At 37.0% G+C, this 10,790-nt stretch overlaps 1 protein-coding gene across 1 annotated transcript in view; it reads left to right on the top strand.

Moving 5' to 3' along the window:
- Positions 1-319: 319 nt before the first annotated feature.
- The window catches only part of LOC104282385 (probable G-protein coupled receptor 125), a gene marked incomplete at its 3' end in the record, with an annotated part of 200,283 nt that continues 189,812 nt past the window's right edge, over positions 320-10,790 (top strand). Inside the window, exon 1 of the mRNA XM_009880474.1 lies at positions 320-384. The remainder of the gene's footprint in view (positions 385-10,790) is intronic.

The raw sequence follows: 10,790 nt of genomic DNA, 5'->3' as shown, positions 1-10,790 counted from the left end.
CAAGTACCTTTGCCAATGGCAATTTAGAATCTGCTAGTGAAGTGTGGGCATTTATCAGTGCTACAATTTTCCAGTTAAAGCCAAAAGTAATTTGTTGACATATTTCTTGAATGTGCTTTTATTTAATAAAGAAGAAACTGTGCACTTCAGGAAATGGTAATCTTTATTTACTGCTATGATGGGAAAATGCAAATGAAGCAGAGAATTTTGTGATTAGTATTTTACAGAGTCAGTCATTTACTATAATTACATGTTTTTAATCAGTGGAATTATCACGTTCTATTAACCAGATTCTTTCCTGACTTCTTGTAGGATTCTGAGTAACAACAAGATCTTATGGTTGAAGAATGGCTCTTTCTTCGGACTGCGATCCCTGGAGAGACTGTGAGTAACTGATCAGCCTCGTTCCTCCTTCAATTCAAAAGTCTTTGTGTTTTAAATATAAAACCAAACATCAGATAATGAAGTTGAGGTGTTCTGAACTGTACTGCACTGCAAAGTTTCTAGGTGGTCATCAAGTTAGGAAACAGCATAAAAATGAGTGAATAGGGATGGACGTGGAAAATACAGGAAGGCACTGCTATCAATTTGGAACTAAAATAAACATCCAGTCAAAGGCTTGTACTACACTATGTACACTATCACAGTGAAGACTGGTGTATGTAATGGTAACACTAATGTACCTGACACATAGTTTGGGTTATTTAACTCATTGGTCTCCAATACTTCCATTTTAATTCTGTTCTAATTTTAATTCAATTCTATATTTTAATTGTACTCTACAGAAGTTGGACAACATTTATCATTATCACTATCGCTATTTTTTTACATCTATGGGAAAATTACTTTGCCAGTGCCTCTAAAATGAGTAATTACATCATGCCTATTTTAAAACATCTCCTGCAGCTTAAGCTAAATTATTTTTACATTGCTTTGTAAGAATACATTCATTATGTAGAGCTGTTGATTTAAAGTAGTTGCTACATTCTTGAATGCATGAATGTATTCTATGTTGTATGACTGTTTCCATATGGAAAACAAATTGCATATTAAAGTCAGCTTTAGCTAATATTTTACTATATATGTGTGTGATGTGCATACTGTTTATGGTTGTGTAATAGGTGGGTAAGTATATGATACTGAGATATTAGAATATTCTAACTGCAATTTAAAAATAAACAATGTATTTCAAGGTCTGGAGCTATCCCTTGAGCACCTTGAAGGGTTAGGACAAAAGCTAACTGTCTGAACAGTTATGTAAAGGAATACTAAATTTTCTCTGCATATAGTTTTAGATGTAACAAATACTTCTTTAATATTGGCAATATAAAATGGTATGGAATGAAGAGTAGGTGTATATTATTTGCTAGCTGGTTTAATGTTAGGTGTAATAATGATATGAGAGTTATAAAGAAGTTTACCAACATTTTAGACAAAGCAGTTTAGAGGATAGAATTACAAATTTATTGCAAGAAAGGAAATTAGTAAATTAAATTCTAGTGCACTGCAGGTAAAGCATTAGTGTTTAGAAACAGAGGAAAATATTTCTTTTTTTTTTTAGGTTTAGTTTACATTGGGGAATGATATTGAGGACGTACTTTTTAAAACTTTATTAGTTATCTAGCTAGAGAAATACTTCAACATGAAGAGACATTGCAAACAGGATTGAGAGCAGTGTGTATCCTCAAGTATCATCACCATCTAAACCTTCTTCATTTTATTGTATTGATTTTCCATAACATTACAGATAAAATCAGTGAGTATCATCTCCTCTGTATATGATTCTATTTGGCCGTGACATTAATACAAAATCCGTAAGTGGTCCTTGACGCCAGGACTAGAATTCAGGTGATTGATCTCATCAGATTTGGATGCTCTGTCTCTTGTTCTCTGGCCCCGTACAGTTCTTACCAATATCTGCAAAGGACCAGTTTCAGTTGGTGAGGTGAGAACAGCTGGAATAGTCTACTAAGAGGTGGACGCAGTGGGTGTGAATGAACTACCTCTGGATGAGTGCTCCTAACCCTAGGACAAAGGTTTCCCCAGCTTTGCCTTTTCCGCACAAGCCAATTCAATGCGGTATTTCAGATGCTTAAAATGGACAACTATGGCAGCAACTGCTGTCGATGTTCATGGCTCATCAAAATGGACTAAAAAGAACTTTTATTCCTTGCCAGAAAGGGGAGTTAGAGAATCTGATGAAGTACAGTAGCAGGAAAATCCAGCTTCCTTTAAGATAAGCGCTAAGAAATGCGGGTGTGCTGGACTTAAGGATTACTCATTTAATTTGGCTTTGCACTCCTTGTGGTCCTGCAGAACAAAAAAATTAGCAATGTGAATGCCATAGAGACAAGAATCATGTCTGTCTGTAATTCTTTTGCGGTTACCACGAGATCATGAGCCAGAAGAGTGTTAGCTTATGTGGAAAATGAAATAATTCAATGTCAAACTTGAAAACTTTAAAGGGGAGGTAAAGTTTCAGGTGGAACTGAGTGACTTGTATATTCTGGCTCTTTCCTACCCTGGAATGCTCAAAACCACTTTTTGGGCAGAGAACGGTTTGAAGCCCTGCTCCAATAAGATAGTGACAACTTTCCCCTTATTATTTTGTTTTTCAATGCATGTCACAACAGGAATTGGATTACAGAAGTGTCAGTCCTCCCAAGGTGATTTCTCAACAGTGTGTTACACAAGTGAGAGACCTCCCTGAGCAGTTGTCTCAAACTAGGACTCCTCATTTTATGCAACTTCAATCAAGCAGACCGAGAAACATAAGTTGTTTGCCCCTTAACTGTTCATTCTAAGAATAAGACAAATCAATTTCTCTAAAGCTAAGACGATTGTAGAACTCTTTACATTGTGCATGAAATGCAACTTTTTCAAAATATAGTTGAACCTGGTTTGTATTTGTTTCTGCAGACTGCTCAGAAAATTGCAATTTTTTTTTCAACCACAGCATGAGTATTACAAGGTTTCTATTTCAGATTGTCTTAAATTGTGTTACTGCTGTAAAAGGAAATCTGATATTAGGTTTTCAGGGGATACAACCAGCCAGCCAGGAAAAAACATGTTTGGGGACACAGTTATTTATTTCCCTTCTAGTAATAGAAAGAGAATCCTATGTTTACTAATACCCTATTAATATTAAAAATGAAACATTGAATAATGTCTGTAATAACAACTGTGTAAGTAACAGTGATCACAATTTATGAAATAATAGTATTTTTACTGGGCAGTTTGTAAAAATGCTTTGACAAACACTGTTTCACAAAAGGTGCTTTTTCTGTATTTTGTATGTGTGTGAACAGTGACTCACATGTGATCTGTAGAAATGGCACTCTCTGCACTTAGTTTGAGATTTCTGAAGGTAACAATTACTGCCTTGTGCTGGTTTGGAAAGGTTGACTCACAAATGTGTTATGGCCTCTGGGTCATGATGCACCTCTCTGCCACTGGGCTTACTTTGTAATACTAACAAGAGGCATTAGGAGGTGAGTATCATTCCTAAAATACCATGTGAAAACAAAAACTTTCTGTAAACTTAGGTTTTGTATGGTTCTCAGTTATATTGGTCTTGACTGGTCCCTTGATTTGGATGAAAATCAGAAGTGTAGGTAAGAAACTAAATAAACTTTTTTGAAGAACTGTTTCTTAAAATATGAAGAGCTTTACGGAATTTAAACGGAAGAGATCTACAGACCATAAATTCTACAGGTGAGAGCGAGTACTTCGCACCCATTTCTGTGATACACCTTGTGGGGATGGCTTCATATTCAGAAGGCTGAGAATTCAGTTTAGATTTGAAGCTTGAGGCAAAGACCTGACAGCTTGTAGTGGTTTCAGTTCCAGTGCCTTCCTGGACTGTAGTCAGTGTCTTATGTTCTTGGGAGATGCATTGATCTGAGCAGGGCAGCATTGGTTATGCTCTGGGTACCATAAAAGAAGGGCAAAGTGGGTCTTCAAAACCATGAAACAGTGGGATAGTCCTTTCAAGTAAGTTTCAGCAATCCAGAAGCTCTCGTTTAGTTAAAATAGTGATTTTGAAGACCTGAACAACTGGAAAATTAAGTCTGTATAATTTGGTGGCATAATTATTCCATAAATTAGAACAACATATTAAATGGAAACATCTATGGCTTACAGTTTGATTTTTTTTAATTATTATTTGTTTATTTATTTTTAACTTATGGGTGCTGGAGTTAACCATTGCTATTACCCAAGGAATCATGCGCTACATATGGTATGGACCCTGCTCCAAAGACATTGCAGTCAATGAACAGTGTGGAAAGTAATATTATTAGTAACGGATGTGGCAAGTCTTTTAATGCTTGAGAATATTTGGCCTCTAAATACCTCTTCTGGAAAACACCGTAGTCCACATGATGCTTTTGGGGACAAGAACAGAAGTTGCTGGCCCGGGTGTTCCAGCTGTCCTGGACCCAAAGTCAAAATCTAGAGTAGGAAACTAAGTCTTATTCCCTCGTCCTGATGTCAGCTGGCACAAAAGAGTATGTATTTGAGCTATTATCCACACTACTCGTTTTCTTACCCTCCACAACAACCACTGCATCACAATTGCCTGGATAGCCCCTCTCCCGCACTAACTCCCCACGTTGCCTCTAGCTGCGGGCAATCTGTTGTGGCTTCTTCTCCGCTGTGGGCTTCCTGGTATTTACACATTTTCTGAAGTGGGTGTGTGAAGTCTCTCTCTCTCTCTGTTGCATAACCAAATGTACTTTTTCATGAAGTTTATAGGAGCATAATTACCTCTGAGACTGCTGCTCCTTCGTCCCCTGTGGCTGAAACTCTTTGACAGGTTCAGAAGCTGTTTGGAGGGAACCAGCAAATAAAAATAAAGAAACATACACAAACAGCATGATTGCATAAGCAGTGTTTCCTTGGGAAATCGGGATGAAAGATCACTAAGCATGATTACACATATATTTCACAGTTGACCCAGAAGAAAAGCATGCCGGGCACTAATGCTTCAGCTGTGACTGTTTTGTAGAAACTTGCTGTTACCTTTTCCCAATATTCCTAGACATGTTTCTAGACAAAGAAAAATAATACTGAAGTATTTGTAAGAATTTAGCACTGGATTTATTTTTTTCTATTAATTTTATTTTTAGCTGTATAGATAAGTCTTTCTCAACCAGGTCTCACTTAGATTGTGTGTACTTTTATTGAGTGTTGTATCATAAAGTTACCAACTGTGTGGTAGTGCTATGCAGTCACATGTTGTCTTCAGTTATTATTTGATAAGATTGCATAAAACGTACTTTGAGTAGATTTCAGTATGACATTCTGCAACTATATATTGTGCTGTGCAATTGAAGTAATAACACATTAATTTGAGAGAATAAAAGGGCAGGAAAGGCAAGCAAAACAAATTAGACCATAGAAAAAAACCATGCTGTTAAACCACTGGTACAAAAATATGGTATTTAGATGTACTTTAACAAAACACAGTTGATGAAGGGGTAAAATATAAAGGTTTTACATTTTGATATACTGATGTCCTCCTTTAAACATGCAATTTATGTTCTTTAAATTACTGGCCACTTCATTTCTTTTCCTGCCTATACTTTTGAAGTGTGCGTGTACGCACGCACAGACACACACATGAAGAAACAGAGATGTTCTCCCTAGGCACTGGAAGGATTGAACATATGCTTAAAGAAATTGTTAAACAATTTTCTTTTCAACACATATGTATGACATCTTTAAAGTTAGAAACTTCATAAATTAAATTTGGAATTACTCGTTCTTTTTGGATTGTTTTAAAAATAGAAAAATACCAGTTATAATAAAATAATAATATTTCAGACTCCAATTGTACAACTTTTTTTTTTTTTTTCTGAAGTGCTTGCAACTAAGGAGTATGCCCCTAAATTCATGCAAGTACTTTTAACAGAAAATAGATTAATCATCTTGGAGACCTCAAATGACCACATTAATTCACCTCAAATGCCACATAGCCATGTTTAGAGAAATGCTATTTAGGGAAAGGGCAATTTTAAAATGTGTTTCTTGGAGCTGTCTGCTGTGTAACGAGTCATGGCATGATTGAAACTGTTCAGTTTTATCTTTTTTTTTTTTTATTTGGAGAAATATGGAAGAAGGAAAATCAGGACAAGTTCCTTTCAAGCATCTAAAGTTTTCTTGCTACTTTTTCTTGTATTTCAAATCCCACATGGATTTAGTAACTTCTCTAGATCTAGCTGCTAATGATAACAAATGAGTTCTTTGTTTAATTTCACCTTAGATATTCTCAAAGAAGAAAAATACAAATGCTCCAACCATTATTTTTCCTTGTCTAGTAATACGTCTAGGAGTCCTGGGGAAATCTGAGCAATTTTTCATGTTAAATTTCTTATTGTGTTGGCTTGTTGTAATCATTTACAAAAAAACTCATTATGCTGCATTACTCTTTGAAGTGGTTGAGGTGAGGAAGGATGGGAATAGCCATGGGGAATGATTTTTCTCCTGGAGTGAGACTGTCTACTTTGTGCGCATACTCTAAACTAGGTTGATAACAATTCATATTCCTCTTGGAGCTCATTGAACTTTGAGTTACCCTTTTGATTTCAGTGTCAGATTAAGAGATTGTCTTTCTGTTTACAATGATGCTAGGGTTTGCATGAAGCAGGATAGCTCCCTTTGTCACTTCTAGAAGCAGCTAATATAGCTGGAAGTTTTTTAATTGATGTTAAGTATGCTTCTCTGCAATATATTCAGTACTAAGGCAATTATAAATATTGATCTCAAAAAGGAAAGCTCTGAAAATTCATTAATTACTGAAGTTAAGGTAACTGTTCTTCCAGAGAGACATCCATTGTCTAAACAGAGACATCTGTTTAATATCTTACTCAACGACACAGTCAGTGGGATCAAGTGCACCCTCAGCAAATTTGCAAATGACACCAAGCTGAGCGGTGTGGCTGAGACGCCTGAGGGATGGGATCCCATCCAGAGAGACCTGGACAAGCTTGAGAAGTGGGCCTGTGTGAACCTCATGAGGTTCAACAAGGCCAAGTGCAGGGTCCTGCACATGGGTCGCGGCAAGCCCTGACATCAATACAGGCTGGGGGGTGAAGGGATTGAGAGCAGTCCTGCCAAGAAGGACGTGGGGGTACTGGTGGATGAAGGGCTGGACATGAGCTGACGCTGTGCGCTCGCAGCTCAAAAGGTGAACCATATCCTGGGCTGCATCAGAAGAAGCGTGGCCAGCAGGTTGAGGGAGGGGATTCTGCCCCTCTGCTTCGCACTGGTGAGACCCCACGTGGAGTACTGCGTCCAGCTCTGGAGCCCTCAGCACAGCGAAGTCATGGACCTGTTGGAGTGGGTCCAGAGGACGGCCACAAAAATGATCAGAGGGCTGGAGCACCTCTCCTGTGAGGACAAGCTGAGAGAGTTGGGGTTATTCAGCCTGGAGAAGAGAAGGCTCTGGGGAGACCTTATTGCAGCCTTTTGGTACTTAAAGTGGACTTACAAGAAACATGGGGACAAACTTTTTAGCAGGGCCTTTTGTGATAGAACAAGGGGTAATGGTTTTAAACTAAAAGAGGGTAGATTCAGACTAGATATAAGGAGGAAATTTTTTACAATGAAAGTGGTAAAACACTGGAACAGGTTGTCCAGAGAGGTGGTAGATGCCCCATCTCTGGAAACATTCAAGGTCAAGTTGGAAGGGGCTCTGAGCAACCTGATCTAGTTGAAGATGTCCCTGCTCATTGCAGAGGGCATTGGACTAGATGACCTTTAAAGGTCTCTTCCAACACAAACTATTCTATGTTTCTATGATTCTATTGCGAATAAAGATTTTTGCAAATACAGGAAAGGGAAAAAAGCTATGAACATATGTCAAGTGGCAGAAAGATCAGAAAGAAGGAAGGAAATATTTACCCAGATAATAATTATTTACCACTTCAAATTAGAATAGCTTTTTGTGAAATGAATGTTTTTTAAGGCTCATCCTGAAGCAGGGAGAGAACCAATTTCTACCAAGAAAATGAGAGGTAAGCTAGTAAATGGGACCATATTTTTCACAGCCTAATATGCACAGCTGCTTAAACATCTAATTTTTTCGTTGATCATGAATGCCATGGTCAGCCACTGAAAGATATTTTTATCTGGGCTTGCATAATAACCCTGGTTTAGGACCTGATTCCTTACCGATCCTGGGGCTCCTTCCACATCCTTTGCAGCAGTAACAGCCCAGGTGCTCTGGGTTTTTGCCTCCCTTTGGTGCTTGGTCCTCTGCCATTGTGGTAATTCTGGACATGTTGCTCAATAACACCAATGTCACATTTATTCTGATACAGACAGAATATAGAGATGTCTGCTTAAATGAATGTGTTCTTTAAATATCCAACTTCATGTATCTGCCAATGAAGTTTCTAACATTTAAAGGAATTATTGCTAAATAATAAATGCATGTCAGAAAGAAGTATTTTTTCCATAAAATCAATTTAGCTCCATAAAGTCCAATTTATATAAAATCATTTTAATATCTTACAATTTTAATGGCATGGATTGCTGAGATTGGTATGAGTCTGATATCAGACTGAAAGGAGATACAAAAATGATCCTTGTAGCACCATAATATCTTCTGTTCCTCACTTTGAAAGGTCTTTTTTAGCATCAAATAACGAGCATGTTCCTCATTAACATTTAAAATATTTGAATTTTATCTTGTAAATCATGCAAAAATACAGTTTATTATTTTTTACAATAATGTTGTAATGAGAAGTTGCCCTTATCTTACTGCCCCTTACTTAGCTGAAAGTGTCTTATTTGTAGTGGATAAATTTAGTGGATAAATTAAAGTTGGACAACTTTATTCCTTGACAGTATTTTTTTAATTGACGTTTCTTTTGTCATCATCTGATCCTGGAAGATACTATGTTTTAGGCATTGCATTCTATTAAAATTACAACTTTTTAGCTATTATGTTTTTTCTTAAAGGTAGTTAATCCTTCTTAATCATAAAGGTATTTGTGTAAATAGGGAATTTTATGCATGTTGTAGCAAATGCATAACAGTCAGGTTGCATAATATTATATACTGATATTAAATTAGTCTTTTGAAAGAAGAAAGTCTTTTGAAAGAAGAGGCTTTTATTTGAGGCAAATTATTGGAAATCAGGGAGGCTTCTCCTTTAAATTTGGCCATAAATTTTCATTCAAGTTTTGTGCCATCACTTGATCTCTCTCTACCTCTCAGTGTTTTTCATCTGCAAAATTGTTTTGCTTGCCTAATATCTCTAAATCTAATAATTCTAGAGGATCTCGATGCATTTTGAGAAAAGACATTGTAAGAAAAAAAGTACAACGATGATTGTGTAATACGAATTATTTTACATTTCTACCTTATAGAGGTTGAGTCATATATTTATTTTTGATTCATTCCTTCTAGCCTGACTGGGAAGTCTTAATGGATACAAATGCATGAGTGCAGATAGAGGGTACTGGTGCTTAGTTGACGTATTTTGTGCAGCTGCGTGCATCATGAAAATTCAGTTGTTAGCTAAGTTTAGTAGTAAATATAAACTTCACTTTTTTTGTAAGAAGTGAAAAGGCAGATTCAGGAGCAGAAAATTGTCCTGTATCAGAAAAATTTTTTAACTTTGGTTACAACAGCTGAAATCACTCTCACTAAATCCTATGGAACCAATCTGAGCGTGCTGTAGGCTGCACAGGGCATGCGTGGGTGTCAGACAGGGATGGAGACGAGACTCGACCTGTTGTCTGTGGTGACGAGGCTGTCTTAGTGACAAGACAAAGGCAGTGCTGGCACATCTCTATACCTGAGAGGACTATGACAAATGCTAGCAGGGCTGCAGGGGATGTGGCTGAGGTCATCCTCTTGTCATCCTGACAGGCTTTTTAGGCTCAGTTTTGGTCCAGACATAAATTTGATCTATTCTTCCAGTAGTATAATCTGATGCAATAAAATCTCAAATGGAAAAATACAAATAAGATGGATCCATATATAAAATACTTGTATTAACATACTGTCATTAAAAAAAGATAGAATCCTGCTAGAAAATAGGTCTAAATGTAAAAATTCGGGTTTTTTTCTTATTTTTTTTAAGTGGGTGGAGGTCAGCTGTAGCTGTCCTATTGAATGTATTTATTTTTTCTGTGAACAATATTGAATCAGAAATATGCCAAGCAAGAGTTAATGATGTATTGAATCAACTCCTGACCCAGCGCTAGGAATTTGAGTTTGCAGCACTGGTACTCCCCTTCTCCTAGTACTATCAGTACAACCAATATATGCGTTTGTATTTTCAAAACCAGACCTGGAGGATCCTTTGAAAGCATCATGGAACAGAAAACTGGACTTGGAAAAAGCACTGCTGGTCCTCATGTAGAAGTAAAGGAGTGCAGGGTGGAATGCATTTCAAAGTAAATATTATTTGGCTGCAGGCAGTGCTTTAATGAATTGCACAGAAGGAGGATGTTTAATTTGCAATTGTTGCACAGAAATTTTGAGAAACCAGAGGAGGAGAAACAGAGGCAGGATCAATTTTTCAAGTCAAACCAGGCAAATTTAATTTTTAATCACATTTTAATTTTAATTCTCTGCCCCTTTATGGATCGCTTGATTACATCCTATGACTAACAATGAATTACTCATTTAGCAATGCAAAGGCTGAATAAGTGCATTTTTTGAAACCCCGTCCCAAAAAACCCCCAACCCATGTACGAACAAACAGAAAAACTCTCCAAAACTCTCAAAAACACCCCTCTCAAAACTCCAGAAGCTCTAATGTCCTAGTATGC

Source organism: Charadrius vociferus, unplaced genomic scaffold (assembly GCF_000708025.1).
Source record: "Charadrius vociferus isolate BGI_N301 unplaced genomic scaffold, ASM70802v2 scaffold443, whole genome shotgun sequence".
In the NCBI taxonomy this organism is placed as follows: Eukaryota; Metazoa; Chordata; class Aves; order Charadriiformes; family Charadriidae; genus Charadrius; species Charadrius vociferus.
This window is presented reverse-complemented; position numbering and strand designations above follow the sequence as displayed.